The sequence below is a fragment of the Chiloscyllium plagiosum genome, unplaced genomic scaffold (genome assembly GCF_037043375.1).
Source record: "Chiloscyllium plagiosum isolate Xiang-an unplaced genomic scaffold, Cpla_swu_hap1 HiC_scaffold_13, whole genome shotgun sequence".
Taxonomy (NCBI): Eukaryota; Metazoa; Chordata; class Chondrichthyes; order Orectolobiformes; family Hemiscylliidae; genus Chiloscyllium; species Chiloscyllium plagiosum.
The window spans coordinates 8225015-8252672 of record NW_028270151.1 but is presented as its reverse complement, the minus strand read 5'-3'; the positions used below and the strand labels follow the sequence as shown (position 1 = coordinate 8252672).

At 44.8% G+C, this 27658-nt stretch overlaps 2 protein-coding genes across 4 annotated transcripts in view; one reads left to right on the top strand and one right to left on the bottom strand.

Moving 5' to 3' along the window:
- Nucleotides 1-1399, bottom strand: part of dipk2ab (divergent protein kinase domain 2Ab) — a 261414-nt gene extending 260015 nt beyond the window's left edge. The window contains exon 1 of one of the 2 annotated variants that reach the window (XM_087993317.1): nucleotides 8-1399. The gene's annotated coding sequence lies outside the window, so the exon portion shown is untranslated. The remainder of the gene's footprint in view (nucleotides 1-7) is intronic. The other variant, XM_043702761.2, reaches the window with a different exon arrangement.
- Nucleotides 1400-2646: 1247 nt separating this feature from the next.
- Nucleotides 2647-27658, top strand: part of LOC148148234 (uncharacterized) — a 67760-nt gene continuing 42748 nt past the window's right edge. Inside the window, exon 1 of one of the 2 annotated variants that reach the window (XM_087993318.1) lies at nucleotides 2647-2794. The gene's annotated coding sequence lies outside the window, so the exon portion shown is untranslated. Of the gene's footprint in view, nucleotides 2795-3082; nucleotides 3108-27658 lie in introns of those variants that run through there. The other variant, XM_087993319.1, reaches the window with a different exon arrangement.

The window sequence follows — 27658 nt, the reverse complement described above, 5'->3', positions numbered from 1 at the left end:
TACTCACCTCAAAAGTTTAACTGCGAAGGATAAAGTAAAGACAATTCCAGCATGAGGGGAGGAGGATAAAGAAAGAGAGAGCATCCAGTGAGTGCAGCTTCGGTAATGTTTAAAGTTTCTTGGAGTCTTCACAGTCTCAGGGCTCCATCTCTTGCTGGAAGCAGAAACAAGAGTAGGGCTTGGAGAGGATGGACGGCGGAGGGGGAGGATGATAAATGCAATGATCAGTTTGGATTGTGCGCCCTCTTTAGCACTGAAACAAAGCACAGGACCCTCTCTCCTCGCCCCCTTTTCCCTTCAATCTCGAACCAACGTTATTGTTACTGTTGTTGCTGGACGTGTAGTGGAAATCCAGGAACACCTATACCCCCCCAACCCCCCGAAGAAAGTAGCCCTGACCATTTGGCCAAAAACCAAACGACTTGATTAGAACAATTGTCCAAGTGGAGGAAGGGATGGCGGGGGAGATAAAGAAAGAGAAGATGGTGAAAGGGGAGAATGGGGAGGAACTAACCAACGTGAAACTTTAACCCCTGAACTGCATTCAAAGGCAGAATATGAAACAAAATAAAATATCCCTGGCACTTTTCTACAGCCAGTCACTTATTTCAACTGAAAGCTGCACAAAACACAAAATAAAATAGGAAGCGAAACATCTGAAGGGACGCCCTTCCATTGATAGAAGACTAACTGTCCCCTTCTTTTATTTTTGTCTCTATCGATCCCTTCCAAGGCACTGGTTCCCCCCTTCTTTCTCTCTTTCCCCCCTTTTTCCTTCCCTCCCTCCAAAGCTGTTTATTTTATGTAGGCTGCCGCCAAAACTCTAACCGAGGGGGGCGGGTGAGGTGAGAATGGATTTAAATTTTAAAATAAAACACTGGGTTATTATTGTTATTTCCACTCTTCTTCATCTCTCCTCCTTCACACCTCCTTTGCTCCTGTCCTTCCTTCCTTTCTCTCTCTCCCTCTCAGCCACAAGCCTCGTCCGACAGTGGGAGCGCGAAGCCGGAGGCTTACAGAAGGGGGCGGGTCACTCTACCGGATGCCCCGCCCTGTTGCCAGGCACCGCCAGCCCATTCGCTTGTCGAGCCGTCGGTTAAGTGCAAGCGGCGATGTCCGCGTCCCGCTCGGCTTTGTGATTGGGCTCTTGCGAGGTCAATCAGCGCGGGCTTTTGTGTCCAAGATACTGCTTTCCGATTGGTTTGTCCCGCCGTCAATCAGGAGTGTGGGTTGTGGGGGGCGGTGACTGTTTTCCGAATGGTTCCAATCAAGGGTCGGGTGGGTCCGTGGATGAGATCGCTTTTCGAATGGTCAACTCTGCCGTCAATCAGCAATGTGTGTGTGTTGTGTGTGAGGATGACGCAGATACTGATTTTCAATTGACCAAATGCGCCGTCCATCAGGCGTGGGATGGTGTTTGTGTGAGATACGTCTTTCCGATTAGTCAGACGCGTTCACGGCTCCGTGAATCGTCAATCAAGGATCGGGTAGGTCCGCAGGTGAGCCCGCTTTCGATTGGTACATTCGGCCGTCAATCAGGCATGGGAGTGTCGCGAACACTGGTTTTCGATTGGTCAGATGCGCCGTCCATCAGGCATGGGACGGGACCTGTGTCAGATACGTCTTTCCGATTGGCCAGGTGCATCCGCTGCTACGGGGTGGGATCCCACAAGACCTGTTGTTCGATTGGTCTGTCCTGCCGTCAATCAGAGAAGGCGGGGATACCGCGTTCCGATATGATGTCTGGGACGTCAATTAACGTTGGCGTCACGTGCTTTGCATAACATTTCTCGAGTGTTAAAATCGAGAACTGCTGGAAAATATTACCAGGGTCTGGCTCCTTCTGTAGTGAGAGATTAAAGCCTAACTTTTCGGGTCCAGTTCTGAAGAACGGTTACTGGACCCGAAAACCATTAATTCTGATTTCGCTCCACCGCTGCAGCCAGACCTTACTGAAAATTTTCCGGCAATTTCTGTTTTTGTTTCAGATTTCCAGCTTTGTCATTATACGAAAGGTGATAACTTGCCATCAATCAAGGGTGGTCCACCACGGATACCTCTCTCCGATTGGCCTGCCGAGCCGCTACTCAAGGAAAGGAGGGTGGATCCGCACGGAACGTCGTTTTCCGATTAAGCGATCGTCCTGTCCATCACGTGGGTGGGCGGGCCTCTGCAAAATACTGTAAACCAATTGGCCTAAGGTGCTGTCCATCCCCCCGGGGGGGGGGTGCAGATTCAGCTTGTTCTCCGAGCCCTCTTGGCGCGCGATTATAACTTTTTTTCAAACATGCATTCGATAGTAAGCACCTTTTTGCGCGTTTTGCAAAGAAAAACAAATTGGAAATTCACTAGCCCGGAGAGCTGTTCCTACGTGTGTGAGTGTGAGAGGAGAGTGAGTGAACGGGCCTTCCTGATTTGCAAACTTTTCTTTTTGCATTCGATTCTAAGCACCCCTCTGCGCGTTTTGCAAAGAAGGAACAAGGAATCGAAATTTTAGGGAGTGCATTAGGCCGGCGAGATGCTCCTGTGCGTTGTGTGTGAGCCAGTGGGCACGAGCGTGGCGAGCGGGAATGGAATGGTGTCGGTTAACGGTTGAAGGAGGACGACAACCGGCCGGGCGGCCGCCGCCATTTTCCCGTCTGTGTCAGCGGCTGTCAAACTCGGCAATGGAGGGTGGGGCGGGCAAGGCTGGGTTTTCCTCTTCCCTTCCCGTCGCGTCGCCGCAGGCTTTGATTTTTCTTGAGGGAATGGGTTTCCGGCAGGCGCCTCGCAGGCAGGAAGCGGCCAGTAGCAGGTAAATTGCCCACCGACGGCCTTTTCGTTTCTAAAACAAAACAAAACGACAAACATAGTGACCCCCTGCACTACCCTCAGGCCCAGGAGGGGAGTAAATGAGCGATGCTGCTGCCCGAGAGTTCCTAGGAGCCCCTTGGTTAACCCCCTCTGCGGGAGGGGGCCTGGCCTGGTTTCGTGTCTGGGACCAGCGCCGTGCTCTCCCTCGGCGCCTTAATTTTTATTTGATTTATCCTATTTTTTTCTAATCTCAAGGACGTTATTACAAACTTCGGGAGCAGGTGAGACTTGAACGCAGACCTCCCGGCCCAGAGGTAGGGACACTACCTGTACGCCACAAAGTGCCGGTCTTTTTGATTCGGATCCTGAAGCGCTTTTTTAAAATATCTTCCAAGGATTTATCTTCTGCCCTTACACTGACGTGTAACAAAACGAGGGTATGGAGTCACAGAGATGTGCAGCACAGACACAGACCCTTCAGCCGATCAGGTCCATGCTGACCCAGGTATCCTGAATTGATCTAGTCCCATTTGCCAGCATTTGGCCCAATCTCTCTCAATCCTCGTAGGAGCAAATTACTGCAGAGGCTGGAATCTGAACTGAAAAACAACACCTGCTGGAGATCACAGAGGGTCAGGCGGCATCCGTGGAGATTAGGTTAGATTCCCTACAGTGTGGAAACAGGCCCTTCGGCCCGACAAGTCCAGACCGGCCCGCCGAAGAGCAACCCACCCAGACCCATTCCCCCTACATTTACCCCTTCACCTAACACTACGGGCAATTTAGCGTGGCCAATTCAGAGGGAAAGCAAACTAACACTTGCAGTTCAAAGTTTGTGCGAAGATTTGTAGCTCGGGTGCACGTTGTTGTGGTTCTGTTCACCGAGCTGGGAATTTGTGTTGCAGACGTTTCGTCCCCTGCCTGGGTGACATCCTCAGTGCTTGGGAGCCTCCTGTGAAGCGCTTCTGTGATCTTTGTATCTGCCGCTTCCGGTTGTCAGTTCCAGCTGTCCGCTGCAGTGGCCAGTATATTGGGTCCAGATCGATGTGCTTATTGATTGAATCAGTGGATGAGTGCCATGCCTCTAGGAATTCCCTGGCTGTTCTCTGTTTGGCTTGTCATATAATAGTAGTGTTGTCCCAGTCGAACTCGTGTTGCTTGTCATCTGAATGTGTGGCTACTAAGGATAGCTGGTCGTGTCGTTCCGTGGCTAGTTGGTGTTCATGGATGAGGACCTTTAGCTGTCTTTCTGTTTGTCCTATGTAATGTTTTGTGCAGACCTTGCATGGGATTTTGTACACTACGTTGGTTTTGCTCATGCTGGGTATCGGGTCCTTCGTCGTGGTGAGTTGTTGTCTGAGAGTGGCTGTTGGTTTGTGTGCTGTTATGAGTCCTAGTGGTCACAGTAGTCTGGCTGTCAGTTCAGAAATGTTTTTGATGTGTGGTAGTTGTGGCATGTCCTCATTCCATTGTCTTTCCCTTAGGCATCTGTTAATGAAATTGGCGAATACATTGTATAGGTGTTCTTCTTCCTCTTTTCTTGCAGTTCTGGTGTACTGCAGTGTGTTGTGGCCCTTTTTGAAGTGTCTTGATGCAACTTCTTTTGTGTGTGTTGGGGTGGTTGCTTTCGTAGTTTAGAACGAAAGAACCACCTCATCTTCCGCATCGGGACCTTCCAACCCCACGGCATCAATGTGGACTTCACTAATTTTCTCATTTCCCCTCCACCCACCTTATCCCAGTTCCAACCTTGTAGCTCAGCACCGCCGTCATGACCCGTCCCATTTGTCCATCTTTCTCCCACCTGTCTGCTCCACCCTCCCCTCCGACCTATCATCTTTACCCCCACCCATATTCACCTATTGCACTCTCAGCTACCTTCTCCCCAGCCCACCCCCTTCCCATTTATCTCTCCACCCCTGAGGCGCTCAGTCTCATTCCTGATGAAGGGCTTTTGCCCAAAACGTCAATTTTCCTGCTCCTCGGATGCTGCCTGCCCTGCTGTGCTTTTCCAGCACCATACTCTTGGCTTCAGCATTTGCAGTACTCATTTCGCCTAGCTCATTCCATACATACACTACCCTCCGTGTGAAACAGTTGCCCCTTAGATATACAAACAAGGAAATCTTGCTCCAATTTTTCAAAATATTGGTTAGGTCACAGATGGAATACTGTGTGCAGTTTAAGTGGATGGTGGTCCCCTTAAACAAAAATATTAAGCCAGAGACCCTGTCATGGTTTGGGGACTGGGATTCGAATTCTGCCATAGTTGATTGTGGCATTTGAATTCAATAAAAACATGGAATTGAGACTAATGATGATTGTTAGAAAATCCCATCTGGCTCACTAATGTCCTCGAGGGAAGGAAACTGCCACCCTTACCTGGCGTGGCTACATATGACTCCAGACCTGCAGCAATGTGATTGATATCTAATTGCCATGTGGACAATTGGGGATGGGCAATAAATGCTGGTCCAGTTAGTGACATCCACATTCACTGGAATTTTTGTTGAAATGGTTCTGGTCACCATTTGTATCAGAGGGACATGATAGCACTGGAAAGGGTGCAGAGCATATTCACCAGGATGTTACCTGAGATGAGATATCTGATGAGAGACTGAATAGGTTCTCTGAATCACTCTGCGAGTTTGCGTCTGTCTCCCTGATGTAGAGAAAACCACATCAGGAGAAGTGAGTGCAATAAATGAGGTTAGAGGAAATCTCCTCCAAGGCAGTCTTTGAGATACACAACTATGCAGAATTGCTCAACAGAAAATGATAGCCAAATTTAGTACCCATGAAAACGGCCTCAGCTGTGACCTTGGGTTCATGTTGCACTACATGTAACCCCACTAACTGTTCTGTATCTGTAAAATCTTTCTTACTGTCCTGGTTTGATACCATCACCTTGATAACTTATTATGATCTCTCTACCTTAATTAGTTTGTGCCATTTTGGATTACTTGTTACTTTGTTTAGATTCTTGGCATGTGACTCTTATAGCTATTATGTTATCCCAGCCATTTGGTTTGTTTCCAGTAGCTCCTTGTTTTTAATCTTTTGTAATTTTCTCTCTGTCTCAATTAATCGGATTATAGGTCATCCCTTCACTTGCTATTCAGATGTTGATACATTGTTCATACCATCTGACACTTCTGATCACTTGCAGAGACTTGTTCAGCATTCACACCATTTGTATGATCTTTTGATCACTCTGCTGATAAGTTCTGTGCCTGTGTGCTTCTGTTCGCTTCATCTGCTGTATGAACAACACTCCTGATGAGTTAGTAAATTCACGGATGAACTAAGGTAGACAGAGATGTGGATAGTGCCAAAGGATGGTGTGGGTTACAAAGGGACATAGATAAGATGCAGAGCTGGGGTGAGAAGTGGCAAGTGGAGCTTAATGCAGACAAGTGAGAGGTAATTCACTTCAGAAGAAATAACAGGAATGCAGAGTAGTGGGCTCATGGTAAAATGTTTTGTAGTGTAGATGAACAGAGAGATCCCAGGGTCCTGGTGCATAAATCTTGAAAGTTGCCACCCAGGTTGATAGGATTGTTAAGAAGGCATATGGTGTGTTGGCGTTTATTGATAGGGGATTGAGTTTAGGAGCCACGAGGTCATGCTTCTACTGTACAAGACACTGGTAAAAACAATGACTGGAGATCCTGGATCAATGGTGCTGGAAGAGCACAGCAGTTCAGGCAGCATCGAGGAGCTTCAGCAAAATCGACGTTTCGGGCAAAAGCCCTTCATCAGGAATAAAGGCAGAGAGCCTGAAGCGTGGAGAGATAAGCTAGGGGAGGGTGGGGGTGGGGAGAGAGTAGCATAGAGTACAATGGGTGAGTGGGGGAGGAGATGAAGGTGATAGGTCAGGGAGGAGAGGGTGGAGTGGATAGGTGGAAAAGGAGCTAGGCAGGTCAGACAAGTCTGGACAAGTCAAGGGGACTGGAAGTTTGAAACTAGGATGAGGTGGGTGAAGGGGAAATGAGGAAGCTGTTGAAGTCCACATTGATGCCCTGGGGTTGAAGTGTTCCGAGGTGGAAGATGAGGTGTTCTTCCTCCAGGCGTCTGGTGGTGAGGGAGCGGCGGTGAAGGAGGCCCAGGACCTCCATGTCCTCGGCAGAGTGGGAGGGGGAGTTGAAATGTTGGGCCATGGGGCGGTTTGGTTGATAGGTGCGGGTGTCTCGGAGATGTTCCCTAAAGCCCTCTGCTAGGAGGCGCCCAGTCTCCCCAATGTAGAGGAGACTGCATCGGGAGCAACGGATACAATAAATGATATTAGTGGATGTGCAGGTAAAACTTTGATGGATATGGAAGGCTCCTTTAGGGCCTTGGATAGAGGTGAGGGAGGAGGTGTGGGCACAGGTTTTACAGTTCCTGCGGTGGCAGGGGAAAGTGCCAGGATGTGAGGGTGAGCCGTAGAGGGGCGTGGACCTGACCAGGTAGTCACAGAGGGAACGGTCTTTGCAGAAGGCGGAAAGGGGTGGGGAGGGAAATATATCCCTGGTGGTGGGGTCTTTTTGGAGGTGGCGGAAATGTCGGCGGATGATTTGGTTGATGCGGAGGTTTGTAGGGTGGAAGGTGAGCACCAGGGGCGCTCTGTCCTTGTTACGGTTGGAGGGGTGGGGTCTGAGGGCGGAGGTGCGGGATGTGGACGAGATGCGTTGGAGGGCATCTTTAACCACGTGGGAAGGGAAATTGCGGTCTCTAAAGAAGGATGCCATCTGGTGTGTTCTGTGGTGGAACTGGTCCTCCTGGGAGCAGATATGGCGGAGGCGGAGGAATTGGGAATACAGGATGGCATTTTTGTAAGAGATAGGGTGGGAAGAGGTGTAATCCAGGTAGTTGTGGGAGTCGGTGGGTTTGTAAAAAATGTCAGTGTCAAGTCGGTCGTCACTGATGGAGATGGAGAGGTCCAGGAAGGAGAGGGAGGTGTCAGAGATGGTCCAGGTAAATTTAAGGTCAGGGTGGAATGTGTTGGTGAAGTTGATGAATTGCTCAACCTCCTCGCGGGAGCACGAGGTGGCGCCAATGCAGTCATCAATGTAGCGGAGGAAGAGGTGGGGAGTGGTGCCGGTATAATTACAGAAGATCATCTGTTCTACGTAGCCAACAAAGAGACAGGCATAGCTGGGGCCCATTCGTGTGCCCATGGCTACCCCTTTGGTCTGGAGGAAGTGGGAGGATTCAAAGGAGAAATTGTTAAGGGTGAGGACCAGTTCAGCCAAACGAATGAGAGTGTCGGTGGAAGGGTACTGTTGGGGACGTCTGGAGAGGAAAAAACGGAGGACTTGGAGGCTCTGGTCATGGCGGATGGAGGTGTAGAGGGATTGGATATCCATGGTGAAGATGAGGCATTGGGGGCCAGGGAAACGGATGTCTTGGAGGAGGTGGAGGGCGTGGGTGGTGTCTCGAACATATGTGGGGAGTTCCTGGACTGGGGGGGATAGGACAGGGGCGAGGTAGGTAGAGATAAGTTCAGTGGGGCAGGAGCATGCTGAGACAATGGGTCGGCCAGGGTGGTCAGGCTTGTGGATCTTGGGAAGGAGGTAGAACCAGGCAGTGCGGGGTTCCCGGACTATGAGGTTGGAAGCTGTGGGTGGGAGATCTCCTGAGGTGATGAGGTTCTGTATGGTCTGGGAGATGATGGTTTGGTGATGGGTGGGGTCATGGTCGAGTGGGCAGTAGGAAGAGGTGTCCTCGAGTTGGCGTTTGGCTTCGGCGGTGTAGAGGTCAGTGCGCCAGACTACCACTGCGCCCCCTTTATCCGCTGGCTTGATGGTGAGGTTGGGATTAGAGCAGAGGGATTGGAGGGCTGCGCATTGTGAGGGTGAGAGGTTGGAGTGGGGGAGGGGGGTAGACAGGTTGAGGTGGTTAATGTCCCGGCGGCAGTTGGAAATGAAGAGGTTGAGGGCGGGTAATAGGCCAGCGCGGGGTGTCCAGGTGGATGCAGTGTGTTGGAGGTGGGCGAAGGGGTCCCCGGAAGGTGGGCGGGGATCCTGATTGTGAAAGTAAGCTCGGAGGCGGAGGCGACGGAAGAAGTGTTCGATGTCACGGCGTGTATTAAATTCATTGATGCGCGGATGGAGGGGAATGAATGTGAGTCCTTTGCTGAGGACTGATCGTTCGTCCTCAGTGAGTGGGAGGTCCGGGGGATGGTGAAAACCCGGCATGGCTGGGAGCTGGGATCTGGTGTGGGTGTGGAGCTGGGAGTGGGGTCGGAGCCAGTACCTGAAGTGGGTGTGATGGTGGGGTGAATGGGGGGTGGAGGCATGAGCAGGGGTAGTGCTCCCCTCGGGGTTCTGGGGGGTGTGGATAGTGACAGTGGGGTCTGTGGGGGGCGTGTCAGCAGAACGCAGGTGAGTGGCGCTGGTGGGGGCGGAAGTGGTGGCAGACACGGCAGTAGGGGTGGCGGAAGTCACTGAGCATGTGGCATCGGCAATGATGTGAGGGCCGGAAGTGGCTGTGGGAGTGGCCATGATGGGGGCGGAAGTGACATCATCAATCAGCGTGGGGGTGGCAGCTGCATCAGCCACGTGGCTAATGGCGTTTCCGAGGCCAGGGGAATCTTCTGGAATGTTTGAGGAGCGCTGGTTATGGAGGTGGGTGGATAAAAGTTTGTTGTACTTCCTGTTTTTGATGTTTGAGATGGAATTGAAATACTGTTTGTTGAGAGTATGGATTCTCCTAAGGATGTAGTACAGAGTGGGTCCTTTGCAATTCTGAGAGAGTGTGGCCCTCAGCTGAAAGACACTGGTAAGGCTGCACCTGGAGTATTGCCTGCAGTTCTGGTCACCGCATTATAGGGAGGATGTCGAAGCTTTGGAAAGGGTTCAGAGGAGGTTTACTTGGATGTTGCCTGGTATGGAAGGAAGGTCCTATGAGGAAAGCCTGAGGGAACTGAGGGTGTTTTCATTGGAGAAGAAGGTTGAGAGGTGACATAATTGAGACATACAAGACAACCAAAGGGTTAGATAGGGTGATTAGTGAGAGTCTTTGTCCCTGGATGATGAAGGCTAACACAAGGGGACATAGCTTTAAACTAAGCGGTGATAGATTTAGGACAGATACTAGGGGTAGTTTCTTCACTCAGCGTAGTAGTGGCATGGAACAGCCTGCCTCCAACAGTAGTTGACCCGCCAACGTTAAGGGCATTTAAATTGGCAGTGGACATACATTTTGATAATAATGGAATGGTGTAGGTTAGATTGGCATCAGATTATTTTCACAGGGCGGCGCAACATTGAGGGCTGAAGGGCCTGTACTGCACTGTAACGTTCTATGTTCGATGTATGTTCACTCCGTAAGCTTGTGATTTCAAATAAACCTGTTAGACTATAACCTGGTGTCATCTGACTTCTGGCCTTGTTCCCCCCTGTCCAACACCGGCACCCCCATAGAATATTTAAAGAGGAATCATGCTGGGACAGCTTAGAGAGTGAGAGGATTAGGAATGCTAATGTTTTGGCTGCAAATTGGGAGCATAATATATCTGTGAGGCAAGAAATGAAAGGTGGCATGACAACAAGTGTGAATGATCTAGAAGGTATAAGGAGAAAAGAAGTGAAGGGCATGGGAATGGAAATAGAAATCATGGGCTCAGGTCTGCAGCAGCAGGGAAAGAAAAGATCACATGAAGTAAAGGTGAAGTCGCTGTAGTCTTCTTACCAGACCAGCTGCTCTGTTAGGGTGAAATGACTAGTGGTGGTTTAAATTGAGGGTGACCATGCCTCGGATGAGGGGAGAGTTTGAGAAGGAGAGTCCTTCATGCTAACCTTAGCCAGAGTATGAATTCAACCCACACTGTTGATGTCACTGTACCACAAATTGGTCATCCAGTCACTGCGCTCAATACATCCCTCAATACAAGTTAGATTGGCTTGATTACATAATTGTTGTTTAGATCAGAGTGGTGCTGGAAAAGCACAGCACGTCAGGCAGCATCCGAGGAGTAGGAAAATCGACGTTTCGGGCGAAAGCCCTTAATCAGGAATAGAGCTCTATTCCTGATGAAGGGCTTTTGCCCGAAATGTTGATTTTCCTGCTCCTCAGATGCTGCCTGACCTGCTGTGCTTTTCCAGCACCACTCTGATTTAAACCCTGGTTTCCAGCATCTACAGTCCTCACTTTTGCCCTCACTTTTGTTGTCCTGATTGATAATTGGGAATGAATAGGAAGAAGTCCAAGTTTAATATTAAGGGACCCGTGGTGGGATAAAGTTGATGTAGGGAGCAAAGACAGAAAATCAACAAACTGTGCTCAAATTTCAAAAGAATTGTTGAAGACAATTGAAGGTCTGAAATTCTTTGAAGGGTAGAATATGATAAAATGCACTGGTGAAAATATTTTCTTGGGAATGTTGATTCCCTTGATGTGTAGAGTTGCTTGCAGGGCAGAAGCATCATGATCAAGTTGAAAGTCTGTGAAAGCCAGAAGTCCTTAATGAATGTGATCAGCAAAATGAGTCTATGATCAGGAGTTGGCTGATGTCATCTGCAGCTATCCCTCTATTTCAGGATGTCTAGTCAGGGTTGTGTTTTGCCATGATTGTTAATGTCACTAAACAAGTTACTTCTGCACCCATAGATCTTTCAGCATATGGAGCAGGATGACCCACGAACAGTGGGATCTGGAGTGCAGGATTTGTGTTTTTTGCCACCATTTTGCATCATCAAGATGTGACACAACGTGTGATGAAGGTTGTAGAGTCATAGAGATGTACAGAATGGAAACAGACCCTTTGGTCCAACTCGTCCATGCTGACCAGATATCCCAACCTAATCTAGTCCCATTTGCCAGCACCTTGGAAGTGGAGTCATAGGTAGATAGGATAGTTAAGGCAGTGTTTGGTATGCTTTCCTTTTTTGGTCAGAGTATTGAGTATGGGAGTTGGGAGGTCATGTTGCAGCTGTACAGGACATTGATTAGGCCACTGTTGGAATATTGCGTGCAATTCTGGTCCCCTTTCCTATCAGAAGGATGTTGTGAAACTTGAAAGGGTTCAGAAAAGATTTACAAGCATATTGCCAGGATTGGAGGATTTGAGCTGGAGGGAGAGGCTGAATAGGATGGGTTTAGAGGGATATGGGCTAATTTTCTTGTACACACTTAACAAATTCCTCTCCATCTAAACCCTTAACACTATGACAGTCCCAGTCTATGTTTGAAAAGTTAAAATCCCTGCCTATAACCACTCTATTATTCTTACATATAACTGAAATCTCCTTACAAATTTGTTTATAAATTTCCCTTTGACTCTTAGGGGGTCTATAATACAATCCCAATAAGGTGATCATCCCTTTCTTATTTCTCTGTTCCACCCAAATAACTTCCCTGGATGTATTTCCAGGAATATCCTCCCTCAGTATAGCTGTAATGCTATCCTTTATCAAAAACACAATTTTCCTCCTCTCTTGCCTCCCTTTCTGTCCTTCCTGTAGCATTGGTATTCTGGAACATTAAGCTGCCAGTCCTGTCCCTCCCTGAGCCACGTTTCTGTAATTGCTATGACATCCCAGTCCCATGGTCCTAACCATGCCCTGAGTTCATCGCCTTGCCTGTCAGGCCTCTTGAAATAAATGCAGTTTAATTTATCAGTCCTACCTTATTCTCTGCTTTGTCTCTGCTTGCCCTGACTGTTTGACTCACTTCTGTTCTCAACTGTACCAGTCTCAGATTGATCTCTTTCATCACTATCTTCCTGGGTCCCACCCTTCCACCTTAATAGTTTAAATCCTCCTGAGCAGCTCTAGCAAATCTCCCTGTCAGTATATTAGTCACCTTCCAATTCAGGTGCAATTCATCCTTCTTGTACAGGTCACTTCTACCCCAGAAGAGATTCCAATGATCCAAAACTGTAAACCCTTCTCCCCTGCACCAGCCACACATTCATCTGCTCTGTCCTCCTATTCCTACCCTCACTAGCTTATACCACCGGGAGTAATCCAGATATTACTGCTCTTGAGGAACTCCTTTTTTAAATTCCTGCCTAACTTTCTATACTCTCCCTTCAGAATCTCATCCTTTTCCCTTCCTATGTCGTCGGTTCCAATGTGTGCAAAATTACCTTCTGCTGGTACCTCCCCTTTTAGAACATTCTGCACCCTCTCTGAGACATCCTTGATCCTGGCACCAGGGAGACAACTCATCATTCTAATTTTTCACTGCTGGCCACAGAAACATCTGTCTGTGCTTCTGACTAGAGAGTCCCCCAACACAATAGATTGCTTGGAACCTGACGTACCCCTCATTACATTAGATACCAGAAACTTGGCTGTTCGTGCTACATTCCCCCGAGAATCCATCACCCCATACATTTTCCAAAGCAGCATACTTCTTTGAAATGGGGGTAGCTACAGAAGACTCCTGCACTACCTGACTCCCTCTCCTACCTTTCCTGGAGTTAACTGTATGTGACTGTATCTGTAGCTTTTATCCCTTCCTGTAACCACCATCCATCAAACCCCCTTGCTCTTGTAAATTCCTTATTGCCTCTAACTATCGATCCACTCGATATGATAGGATTCGCAAGCAACGGCATTTATATTAGATATAATCCTCAGTAACACGTAAACTCTCTCGAAACGTCAAGATCTGACAAGAAGAGCATATTATTCTACCATTTTTGATCCTTCCAATCTACAGACCTAGAAAATAGCACTTATTGCTCTACAAAACACTGTACAGGCTAACTTAATACTTATGGCTTATATTTTTAAAGTTTAATCAAGAGACATATCTCAATAAACATATAACCAAGAAGGAACACACTCTATTCACTAATGTAGATTTACAGCAAGACTACACTTAAAATTATACACTAATTTGTTTCTGTGCTTGCTGGGCAAGTTTTTGTCAATTTTGACCGTCAGAAGAAGCACTTCCCAATTATGCATATTAATGCTGCCACACATTAAAAGAGAGCATTAGAGTGTCTTTGAAGCATTTTCTTTCTTTCTGTCTGGAAGTTGAAAGCTGCAAAATCGGAACCTGCTGGGGAGATGCTTTCTGACAATCCATACACAATGTCCACTCCATTGTAGCTGCATTTGCAGACCTCAGCTGAAGCTGAAGAATGAATTGAACCAATCGTCCAATCACCAGTTCAGCAGGAATCAGTGAAAGTAGGGGAAGGACTGTAAGTTGATCATAGTTACTTGTAAATATAAGAAACACATTAACGACAGCAGCTGGATCTTACTGTTTCCCAGTTCTGATGGTCAGAGAAACCCTGGTATTTACAAGCCCAATTTGAGAAAAGGAAACTATTTTTGTCAATTTAAATTAAATAGGATAATATTAAAAGCTCATGTGCTGCACAATCAATTTGTTTCCTTTAACTCAGCAGCAACTGTTTTGCAACTCATGGCTTTTATTGCCAGCAGTAATATAAAAGGACATAAATCACCCCTTACATATTAGTAAGTCTGGATAGTTTGATTCAGTTGACCAGTTGCCATTTGAACATTGTAAACATTTTTAGCACAGTAAATTTATCTTCCAACAGAAAAAAAAATGCACTTCCAGCACTCTGAAATAAATGCAAAAGAGATGGGAAATATTGGGCAGATTAGGCAGCACCGTCCAAATCCAGGAATACTGGTTGATATGAACAAGTAATCCACCAGCATTCTGGCGACCCCATGCAACATGGGAAAATCTGAATCTGATGGAAGTAATCCAGGTAGCAACCTAATTATTTTACTTATGTTGCGTGAGATTTCCTGAACAAAAAAAAATATTTCCATGGCTGTCATATTTTCAGAGGCTCATAGAAACCCTACAGTGCAGATTGAGGCCATTCAGTCCATTGAGTCTGCACCAATCCTCCAAAGAGCATTCCACCCAGATACACATACCTGAATTTACCATGGCAATAGCTGGGGCAATTTAGAATGGCCAGTCAACCTAACCTGCTGGCTTGGTGCAAATCCATGCAGATATTGGGAGAACGTGCAAAATCCACACAGTCACCCAAGGCTGGAATTGAGCCTGTAACCACTGTACTGCCCCATATCTGAGTGAGCAGAAATACCTGGCAAGTGCATTTAATGCTGTACAATGAGATGAGGCAGTGCACCATGACACATTGCTTTAACTAAGGTGGAATAATTTTCTTTTATCAAATGTCAGTGCATTTTCAAGTCATGAGTTGATTTGAGTTTGAAAACTGGTGAACCTCTCAAATTAGTTATCATCTTGAAGGTTGTGCGCTGATATGGACTTCTTTTGGTTATTCCAAAAGTGGTTTAAGGTTTCTATAAATCTTTTTTTAATTGAATATTTTGCTAAGTCATTTTTCGCTTGCGTATTTCCAAATAGTTCTATAAACCTCTAAACAAGTTTTGACACAGGATATTGAAACAAAGTTCTAAGTGATTTTATTTCATAGTATGTGCATTGTTGATGACCAACTTTTTGATTTGCCCCAATCATTTGGACATTTACTAATCGTTCACCTACTAACCAATGAAATCCCTTTTGCATATGATTCCACCCTAATTTATCAAATTCTCAGATCACAGATACTTAATACACGGAATCCCAAATGCAAAAGCTAAATGACTAAACAGTGACCTATCCCATACACTTCAATTTCTGTTTCTTTCAATTTTTCAAGGGTGTTTCTTTCTATTTCTTATCAAAAAGCTATCACTTTATTATTTTTAATAACTCCATTCCTTCTTTCGTTCTACTGATCAAGAACTACTTCATTTCTTTTGTGCTCGTTTTCACCTTTCATATCAAGCACTGACTTGATTGCGAACCAGATCTCATGAATTGGTTGGAGCGACACTCGGAGGCAATAAGAAATTAACAGGAGCTAGGGGGTGTGATGGATGGCAGTTATAGAAAGAGAGAATAGCTGCAGATACAGTCAGGTAGATGGGTTAACTCCAGGAAAGGTAGAAGAGGGAGGCAGGTTGTGCAGGACTCTCCCGTAACCATCCCCATCTCAAACAAGTATGCTGTTTTGCAAAATTTAGGGGGTGATGGATTCTCAGAGGAATGTAGCGTGAACAGCCAAGTTTCTAGTACCGACAATGGCTCTAATGAGGGGCACACCAGGTTCCAAGCAATCAATTGTGATCTGGGACTGTCTAGTCAGAGGCACAGTCGACGTTTCTGCAGCCAGCAGTGAGAAATCAGAATTGTGTGTTGCCTCCCTGGTGCTAGGATCAAGGGTATCTCAGAGGGTGCAGAATGTTCTCAAAGGGAAGAGGGACCAGTAGTACACATTGGAACTGATGACATAGGAAGGGAAAAAGATGAAATTCTGAAGGGAGAATATAGAAAGTTAGGCAGGAATTTAAAAAGAAGATCCCCGAAGATAGAAATATCTGGATTACTCCCAGTGCTACGAGCTCGTGAGGGTAGGTACATTCCTGATGAAGGGCTTTTGCCCGAAACGTCGATTTTTCTGCTCCTCGGATGCTGCCTGACCTGCCTGTGCTTTTCCAGCACCACTTTAATCTCGACTCTGATCTCCAGCATCTGCAGTCCTCACTTTTGCCCAGATGAATGTGTGGCTGAGCAGCTGACGCAGGGCAGAAGGGTTCACATTTTTGAATCATTGGAATCTCTTCTGGGGTAGAAGTGACCTGTACAATAAGGATAGATTGCACGTGAATTAGAAGGGGACTAATATACTGGCAGGGAGATTTGCTAGAACTACCAAGGTCGGGCAGGGTTGGGGCCCAGGGAGACAGTGAGGGAAGAGATGAATTTGAGACTGAAACAGTTGAGAAAGGAAGTGAGTCAAACAGTCAGGGCAGGCAGGAACAAAGCAGAGAACAAAGTAGGATTGACAAATTAAACTGCATTTATTTCAATGCAACAGGCATAACAGGGAAGGCAGATTAAATCAGGGCATGGTTAGGAACATGGGGCTAGGATATCATAGCAATTACAGAGACATGGCTCAGGGATGGACAAGCCTGGCAGCTTAATGTTCCAGGATACAAATGCTTCAGGAAGGATAGAAAGGGAGGCAAGAGAGGAGGAGGAGTGGTACTTAGGGAGGATATTCCTGGAAATACATCCAGGGATGGAACAGAGAAATAAGAAAGGGATGATCACCTTATTGGGATTGTATTGTAGAACCCCAAAAGTCTGCAGGAAATTGAGAAATGTGCAAGGAGATCTTAGTTATATGTAAGAATAAAGGATGATTATGGTAGGGGATTTTAACTTTCCAAACATAGACTGGGACTGCCAGTGTTAAGGGTTTAGATGGAGAAGAATTTGTAAAGTATGTAGAAAAACGTTTTCTGATTCAGTGTGTGGACTTACCTACGAAAGAAGGTGCAAAACATGACCTACTCTTGGGAAGTAAGGCAAGCCAGGTGACTTGAGGATTCAATGGGGGAGCACTTTGGGGCCAGTGACCGTAATTCTATTAGTTTTAAAATAGTGATTGGAAAAGAATAGAGCAGATCTAAAAGTTGAACTTCTAAATTGTAGGAAGGCCAATTTTGATGGTAGTAGGCAAGAACTTTCAAAAGTTGATTGGGGTAGATGTTCAAAGCGATGGCTGTAAAATTGGAATTCTTCAGAAATGAGAGTCCAGAGACAGTATATTCCTGTTAGGGTGAAAGGCAAGGCTGATAGATTAGATTCCCTACAGTGTGGAAACAGGCCCTTCACCCCAACAAGTCCACACCGACCCTCCGAAGAGTAATCCATCCAGACGCATTTCCCTCTGGCTAATGCACCTAACACTATGGGCAATTTAATATGGCCAATTCATCTGAGCTGCACATCTTTGGACTGTGGGAGGAAACCGGAGCACCCGGAGGAAACCCACGCAGACACAGGGAGAATGTCCAAACTCCACACAGACAGTCGCTCAAGGCCGGAATTGAACATGGAACCCTGGCACTGTGAGGCAGCAGTGCTAACCACTGAGCCACCATGCCACCCGTGTGGTAGGTGTGGGGAATACTGGATGACTAGAGAAATTAGGGTTTTGATCAAAAAAAAAGAAAGTATATGTCAGGTAGAGACAACAGAGATCGAGTGAATCCTCAGAAGACTATAAAGGCAGCAGGAGTATACATAAGAGGGAAATCAGAAGGGCAAAAAAGGGACATGAGATAGCTTTGGCAAATAGGGTTAAGGAGTCTCCAAAGGGAAACTACAAATACATTAAGGACAAAAGGATAACTAAGGAGAGAATAGGACCCCTCTAAGATCAGCAAGGCAGCCTATGTGTGGAGCCGCAGAAGATGGGGGAGATACTAAATGAGTATTTTGCATCAATGTTTACTGTGGACAAGGACATGGAAGATGTAGAATGTGGGGAAATAGGTGGTGACATCTTGAAAAAGATCTCCATATTACAGAGGAGGAAGTGCTGGATGTCTTAAAACGCACAAAGGTGGATAAATCCCCAGGACCTGGTCAGGTGTACCCTAGAACTCTATGGGAAACTCGGGAAGTGATTGTTGGGCACCTTCCTGAGATATTTGTATCATTGATAATCACAGCTGAGGTGCTGGAAGACTGGAGGTTGGTTAATATGGTGCTATTATTTAAGTAAGGTGGTAAGGAAAAGCCAAATAAGCCTGACATCAGTGGTGGACAAGTCATTGGAGGGAATCCTGAGGGACAGGATTTGCACGTATTTGGAAAGGCAAGGACTAATTAGCAATAGTCAACATGGCTTTCCTGAAGAAGGGCCTGTGCCCGAAACGTCGAATCTCCTGTTCCCTGGATGCTGCCTGACCTGTTGTGCTGTTCCAGCAATAAAGTTTCAACTTTGATCTCCAGCATCTGCAGACCTCACTTTCTCCTCGCATGGGAGGTCATGTCTCACAAACTTTATTGAGTTTTTTGGAGAAGTAACAAATGGGATTTATGAGCACAGAGCAGTGGACGTGACCTCTTTGGACTTCAGTAAGACGTTCGACAAGATTCCTTCTGGTAGACTGGTTATCAAGGTTAGATCTCATGGAATACAGGGAGAACTAGCCATTTGGATACAGAACTGGCTCAAAGGTAGAAGACAGGGTGGTGGTGGTGGAGGGTAGCTTTTCAGACTGGACGCCTCTGACCACTGGTGTGCCACAAGGATTGGTGCTGGGTCCACTGCTTTTCATCATGTATATACATGATTTGGATGTGAACATAGGAAGTATAGTTAGTAAGTTTACAGATGTGACCAAAATTGGAGGTGTAGTGGACAGCAGAGAAGGTTACCTCAGAGTACAACGGGATCTTGATCAGCTGGATTTAATTTAGATAAATGTGAGGTTGCATTTTGGAAAGGCAAATCAGAGCAGGACTTATACACTTAATGGTAAGGTCCTAGGGAGTGTTGCTGAACAAAGGTCATAGTTCCTTGAAAGTGAAGTTGCAGATAGATAGGATAGTAAAGAAGGCATTTGGTATGCTTTCCTTTATTGGTCAGAGTACTGAGTGCACCGGTTGGGAGATCATGTTGCGGCTGTACAGGACATTGGTTCGGCCACTTTTGGAATATTGTGTGCAATTCTGGTCTCCTTCCTATCAGAAGGATGTTGTGAAACTTGAAAGGGTTCAGAAAAGATCTACAAGGATGTTGCCAGGGTTGGAGAACTTGAGCTATAGGGAGAGGCTGACTAGGCTGAGGCTGGAGCGTCGGAGGCTGAGGGATGACCTTATCGAGATTTATCAAATCATGAGGGGCATGGTTAGGGTAAATAGACAAGGTTTGGGGAAGTCCAGAACTAGAGGGCATAGGTTTAGGGTGAGAGGGGAATAATTTGAAGAGGACCTATAGAGCAACTTTTTCACACAGAGGGTGGTGCATGTATGGAATGAGCTGCCAGAGGAAGTGGCGGCGGCTGGTACAATTATTACATTTAAAAGGCAGCTGAATGGGTATATGAATAGTAATGGTTTAGAGGAATATGGCTGGCAAGTGAGACGAGGTTAGGTTAGGATATCTGGATGAGTTAGACCGAAGGATCTTTTTCAGGCTGTACATCTCTCTGATTCTATGACTTAAACTGAACAATTTCTATTTTTTTATGATACTCAAACCTGTTCAAGACAGCTGCTGCAAATTTGGCATATCTTTGACATACTTGAACTAGACAGAAGAATCTTCTTGTCAGCTGATTATCTCTTACCTCTACCCTGTAGCTTCTTTTTGTTTCAATATTTATTATTTGAATTTTAGCAATGCTACTGTGGTCAGTATAATATCCTTGTTCCTTTCATTTGTTGGGTGTTCCATATGGAGGTTGAAAGGAACAAGCTGCAAACTTGCATTGCCATGTACCCACTCAGACATTTACATCAGGAATTCTGTTCTTGGTGTCTATTCATCCCATGGTTCAATGAAAAGATGGATATTAATGAGGCAAGACTATTAATTAGAGTGATAAGGATCAGTCATCCTTTTTCATGGGCATCTTGCCACTACCTAGTGAGAGAAGTAAATGAGATGAGAATGTAGTGCTGGAAAAGCACAGCAGGTCAGACAGCATTTGAGGAGCAGGAGAATCGACATTTTGGGCATAAGCCCCTATCATCAGGATGATGAATAGCTTATGCCTGAAACATAGATTTCCTGCTCCTCAGATGCTGTCTGACCTGCAGTGCTTTTCCAGCACCACACTCTCAACTCTGAGCTCCAGCATCTGCAGTCCTCACTTTCTCCTAGAGAAGTAAATGATACAAGCATAATCAACTGCCAATGCAGTCACAGTACAATTTCTTCTGCTGTAGTTACTGGAGAAAGCAGAATTCTGGCACTTAGAATGTTCCACATACTGTCTTTTCTCCTTCATCCTCCGTGTAGTAAAATTTAACACAAAGTTATCAGCTCAAACTTGTTGTTAACTTTGACTATTTAAATAAAATGTGAGAAATCCTTACTTTGCTCAGAGGTTGTGTCCCTTGTAACCTTAAGCCAGATAAAATACAAGGTTCATATCACCTCAGTATAACTTCCTGAATCACCTTGACTTTCTTTTGTTTCATCATTGCAGAGCTTAAATTTTAAAAAATTGAAAACTTCTAGCTTGTTTTTATTCCAGTACTGAATGAAAGTCCAGTGATCCACTGTAAGTTAGTGAGTTTTGAGAAGATTTGTACCTCAGGCTGAGGTTCTGGATGTAGGATTGCTTGCTGAGCTGGAAGGTTCGTTTTCAGACATCTTGTCACCATATTAGGTAACATCATCAGTGAGCTTCCAGATGAAGCACTGGTGGTATGGCCCACTTTCCATTTATGTGTTTGGGTTTCCTTGGGTGGTTGATGTCATTTCCTGTGGTGACATCATTACCTGTGGTGATGTCATTTCCCATTCTCTTTCTCAACGGGTGGCAAATGGAATCTAAGTCAATGTGTTTGTTAATAGAGTTCCAGTTGGAATGCCATGCTTCTAGGAATTCTCGTGCATGGCTCTGTTTGGCTTGTCCGAGGATGGGTCTGTTGTCCCAGTCAAAGTGGCGTCCTTCCTCATCTGTATGTAAGGGTACTAGGTGAGTGAGGGTCATATCTTTTTGTGGCTCGTTGATGTTCATGAATCCTGGTGGCTAGTTTTCTGCTGTTTGTCCAAAGTAGTGTTTGTTACAGTTCTTGCAAGGTATTTTGTAAATGATATTAGTTTTACTTGTCTGTATAGGGTCTTTCAAGTTCATTAGCTGCTGTTTTAGTGTTGGTGTGTTTGTGGGCTACCATGATGCCAAGAAATCTGAGTAGTCTGGCAGTCATTTCCAAGATGCCTTTAATGTAGGGGAGAGTAGCTCGGGTTGCTAGATGTGTTTTGTCTGCTTGTTTGGGTTTGCTGCTGAGAACTGACATCACCAACCAAAAGAAAGCCAAACATATAAATAAAAAGCAGCCATACCACCAATGTTTCACCCGGAGGCTCGCTGATGATGTTGCCTAGTGTGGTGACAAAAAGTCTGAAAACGGACCTTTCAGCTCAGCGAGCAAACCTACATCCAGATCCACTGTAAGTGTTACTGATTCGAACAAGGAGAAAAGAAAAAGTCATAACATAATTTCATGATTGTATTATTTCCTTCATAGTTTTATATGTTACAGTAAAATGCATTTTATATGGTGATTGCAACTGGGAAAACATTTTAATTGATGTACTCAATTTAGATTATTGCTCCTTCACAGAATCTTACTATAGGTTTGAGTGTTGCTAGCTCAGTTAAGTAATGAAGGGCTTCCTCAGTGTAATTGTTTGTTCTTAAAGTGTAAACAAAAACTCCTTATGGATCTTCTGGATGTATTGCATAACTTTGTGGCAATAATCTTTGTGTCATTCGTCGCGGCAAATGATCAAATTATTCATTTAGAGTCATAGAGATGTACAGCATGGAAACAGACCCTTCAGTCCAACTTGTCCATGCCAACCAGATATCCCAACCCAATCCAGTCCCACCTGCCAGCGCCTGGCCCATGTCCCTCCAAACCCTTCCAATTCATATACCTTTCCAGATGCCTTTCAAATGTTGCAATCATACTAGCCTCCACCACTTCTTCTGTCAGCTCATTCCATACACACACTACCCTCTGCGTGAAAAGGTTGCCGCTTCGGTCTTTTTTATATCTTTCCCCTCTTACCCGAAAACTATACCCTCTAGTTCTGGACTCCCCCACCGCAGGTAAAAGATTTTGTCTATTTATCCTATCCATGCCCCTCATGATTTTATAAGCCTCTATAAAGTCACCCCTCAGCCTCTGACACTCCAGGGAAAACAGCCCTAGCCTATTCAACCTCTCCCTCTAGATCAAATCCTCCAACTCTGGCAACATCCTTGTAAATCTTTTCTGAACCCTTTCAAGTTTCACAACATTTTTCCGATAAGAAGGAGACCAGAATTGCATGCAATATTCCAACAGTGGCCGAACCAATGTCCTGTACAGCCGCAACATGACCTCCCAACTACTGTACTCAATACTCTGACCAATAATGGAAAGCATACCAAACCCCATCTTCACTATCCTATCTACCTGCAACTCCACTTTCAAGGAGCTATGAACCTGCACTCCAAGGCCTCTTTATTCAGTAACACTCCCGAGGACAGGAGGTTTGGTGAATGTATCTTGTTTTTTAATCATTAAGATTATCTAACATTCTGGAGCATTCAAGCTTCACTGTGGCATCAATAACTTGCAGGACTTCGGAAACCATTGGATTTGTACAAACTAGTAGTTCTGCACAGGAAGTTCTGTGAAGAATTATGAACAGAATCCATTTCAAAGGATAACTAAATTACTGTGCCGAGGTTCTTTTCACAGTCTTGATTAACTGTTCCTCAGTTTTATTATCCGAAGCCTCGGGCATTTTCAGAATTTTAATATTTCTCAGACATCAGTGGTAACTTTTGTATTTAACATCATGCATGGTTTTAGATTAGATTCCCTACAGTGTGGAAACAGGCCCTTCGGCCCAACCAGTCCACACCGGCCCTCCAAAGAGTAACCCACCCAGACCCATTTCCCCTCTGACTAATGCACCTAACACTATGGGCAATCTAGCATGACCAATTCACCGGACTTGCTCATCTTTGGACTGTGGGAGGAAACCAGAGCACCCGGAGGAAACCTACGCAGACACGAGGAGAATGTGCAAACTCCACACAGAGTCGCCCGAGGCTGGAATCGGACCTGGGACCCTGGTGCTGTGAGGCAGCAGTGCTAACCACTGAGCCACCGTGCCACCCCAAATAATTCGGTAACAAATAATTCTGTACATCTATGTGCCTGCATGATGATGCTTTTGCAGATCACACTGGAGATTCTATCATACACTGATGTCAGGTGCCTGTAACATACTGAAGAAACTATAAATATGATCTGCACTATCACTGATACCTATTCAGACGTTATTCCTTTTGTACTTTTGAGTGCTGTCAGTGGTGTTAGATGTACGCATCTGCCCTTGAAACAGTTCTCGTTAAATAAAATCTTCTGCAATTATAATTACGACATCTTGTCATTCATTTACATTTATTTGTTTGCAGTTGTCTTTGGCTGCCCTTTATCTTTTCAAATTAAAAACAATACTATAAAATTCAGGAGGTCTGCATCTGTATTTTTTATGTAGGCCAGCCAATCTAAACGATAGAACTGTCTTCTCTGCCACTTCATTTATCCTTTGGATTCAAGTGTTTAATTTCACATTCAAATGCTTAAAATAAGAAACAAGTGAAATAGTGTCGGAGAAGCTTTTGATTTGATAGATAAGGGATTATTTCCTGCTCAGGATTGATTTATTGACCTAGTTGTAATCAAGGATGTCAGTTCTAAGTCATAGCCACCTGGTTCTGCTCTTGATCAAGAGGAAATGACATACAATTTATAATGACAGTACTTGAATTTCAAGATTACAGTTACAGTTGTGAATATCTCAATCATTTCTATTATGACTTTGGCTGTTTGTTTATTATGCAGGCCATTACCTGTGACATTATCAAAAAGAATGTAACACATCTTAATATGTGTTATTTTCTTGAAAATGGAGGATTTCTATTTTTAAACATGTCTTTGGAATTCAAAACAGTTCTGTATTATGATATGATGGTTTGGCAGTTGATTAGCCTTTGAGTGCATTTATCTATACTTGCTTTGAACTGTAACAACATTAGTAATAACATGAGCATACTTATCTGGGTGCCTGTCTATTATACTCTGCCTCCTGCAGCTGAATGGGCAGATGGTCAGGCGAGCAGTGTTTCTCTACATGACTTTGATGTACAATACTGCTTTTTACTTAAGTCAGGACGTAATTTCAAGCTTGTTGCAAGGGGAGTAAGGCCATCTGTGCTGGATTGTCATTCTTTTCTCCTCCTATCATTAGCATATTAGAAACTGGGTAGAAGTCATTCCTGGTGCAGCTGCTATCAATACCAGGTATTCGTAAAAGGAGAGCAGTTAATTACCTGTGTTAGTTGCTATACCTTGGGGTTGCATAATAAATTCACATTTACTATTTTAATTTAAATTTACTGTTCAACAGTTGTATTTTGATAAAAAGGAAAGGCTATGTTTTGATTGTATTTATCAGGCAACTTATAATTCAGTAAAATTATCATTTTTGGATCAAGTCATTAAAGATAATCTATTTGAAATATGCAATGTTTAATTGGTATAGGTCAAACAGCAGATTTTAAATTTGTATACCCTAGTTGTGTTTGGTAACTTCATAACCAGATATAGAACCTATGGAAAATTATGCTAAATGGTTGTCGTCGACATCAGCCCAAAAAGAGAGGATAATGAAATAAGATGAATTGTAAGAACATGCCTGTAGGTCACAATTGGTCTTATTCAATAGAGAGATTATTTACAATCATTGCATTGCGTGCCAGTTCATCACCAACATTTCCTACTCCTATATTGCCCATCACAAACCATTCCTCACTTGTGTTACTCCTAAAAGTCTAAACTCTACATTTTTTACTTCCATTCTCAATTTTTCCAATATTCTTCTCTTTGGCCTTCCAAACTCCTCCCTATATAAACTGTAAATCATCCAGAGCTCTGCCAACTTCATCATCTCCAATATAAGATCTATTTTGCTACTTTTGCTGGTCTTCAATGCTGCTTTTTAAACAGTGCATTAGCTTCAAAATTCTAATCTCTAAGTTCTTAACGAGAAGTGCAGCTTTGACAAATCCCTGCAACCCTGTGTCCTTTTCATTCTTCTAATTAAGAATTGCTTCCTCTGTTCTATGCTCTGTGTTGGTAGCATAGTCTTCATATCATTCCCTTCCACTCTTGAACTCTCCACGCATCACTTCTTCATGTCTTCAATTTCAGCCTCCTCCTAAAAGTACATCTGGCAGCATCTTTGGCAAACTTGGTTAGAAATACATTTTAAATAGAAATTGTTGTGAATAATGTTAGATCTTCAGCTACTTTATTTCTGTGCAATTTCTAAATAACGAATACTCAATAGTAGAGAAGAGATGTTGTGTGTATTTCCTAATGGCATGTGCCAATATTTTCTTTAAAAGTTGCCTTCAGTATTGCTGTCATCAGGCTGACATTTTCACTACTTCTTTAGCAGATTACAGTGCATGGTCATGCACCGAGTCAACAATTTGTGCTGCGGTTTAGTCCATTCATCAGATTCCCTTACAATGAACACAGCTGATATTAAAATTTAGCACAAATGCAGAGAATGCTGTACTGTAAATGTACAACATGATCACAGGTATGGAAGACTACTCCATTCAGCTACTTAAATTAAAGATCCATCCAGAATGCCCCTAAGTAGTCCCCATTCCAGCATCAAATGAGTTTTAAATGATTCCATCATACTCCGCTGCAAACATTTACTGAAGACTTGGGGAAGTAGGCCAAGAAATGGCAAATGGAGTTTAAAAAGATAAGAGTGAAGTCTTGCATTTTGGAAAGTCAAATCAAGGTAGGAGTTTCATGATGAATGATAGGTCCTTAAGGAGTGTAAGTGGAACAGAGGGATCTTGGAGTTCAAGTCCACAGTTCTCTGAAAGTGGAGTCACAGATGGACAGGGCAGTGAAGAAGACTTTTGGCACACTGGCCTTCATCAGTCAGGGTACTGAGTATCGAAATTGGGAAGTTATGTTGCAGTTGTACAGGATGTTGATGAGGCCACTTTTGGGAGTATTGTGTTCAGTTTTGGTTACTTTGCTAGAATCATAGAGTCATAAAGATGTACAGCATGGAAACAGACCCTTGAGACCAACTCGTCCATGCCGACCAGATATCCCTACCCAATGTAGTCCCACCTGCCAGCGCCCGGCCCATATTCCTCCAAACCCTTCCTATTCATATACCCATCCAAATGCCTCTTAAATCTTGCAATTGTACCAGCCTCCACCACATCCTCTGGCAGCTCATTCCATACCTGTATCACCCTCGGCGTGAAAACGTTGCCCCTTGGGTCTCTTTTATATCTTTCCCCTCTCATCCTAAACCAATGCCCTCTAGTTCTGGACTCCCCGACACCAGGGAAAAGGCTTTGCCTATTTACCCTAACCATGCCCCTCATAATTTTGCAAACCTCGATAAGGTCACCCCTAAGCCTCCGACACTCCAGGGAAAACAGCCCCAGCCTGTTCAGCCTCTCCCTGTAGTTCAGATCCTCCAACCCTGGCAACATCCTTGAAAGGGTTCAGAAAAGATGTACAAGTTTCACAACATCTTTCCGATAGGAAGGAGACCAGAATTGCACACAATATTCCAACAGTGGCCAAACCAATGTCCTGTACAGCCGCAACATGACCTCCCAACTCCTGTATGCAATACTCTCACCAATAAAGAAAAGCATACCAAACGCCGCCTTCACTATCCTATCAACCTGTGACTCCACTTTCAAGGAGCTATGAACCTGCATTCCAAGGTCTTTTTGTTCAGCAAACTCCCTAGGACCTTATCATTAAGTGTATAAGTCCTGCTAAGATTTGCTTTCCCAACATGCAGCACCTCGCATTTATCGGAATTAAACTCCATCTGCCGCTTCTCAGCCCATTAGCCCATCTGGTTAAGATCCTGTTGTAATCTGAGGTAACCCTCTTCGCTGTCCACTACACCTCCAATTTTGGTGTCATCAGCAAACTTACTAACTCTACCTCTTGTGCTTACATCCAAATCATTTATTTAAGTGACAAAAAGTACAGGGCCCAGCACCGATCCTTGTGGCACTCCACTGGTTACAGGCCTCCAGTCTGAAAACAACCCTCCACCAACACCCTCTGTCTTCTACCTTTGAGCCAGTTCTCAAATGGCTAGTTCTCCCTGTATTCCATGAGATCGAACCTTGCTAATCAGTCTCCCATGGAGAACCTTGTCGAACGCCTTACTGAAGTCCATATAGATCACATCTACTGCTCTGCCCTCATCAATCTTCTTTGTTGCTTC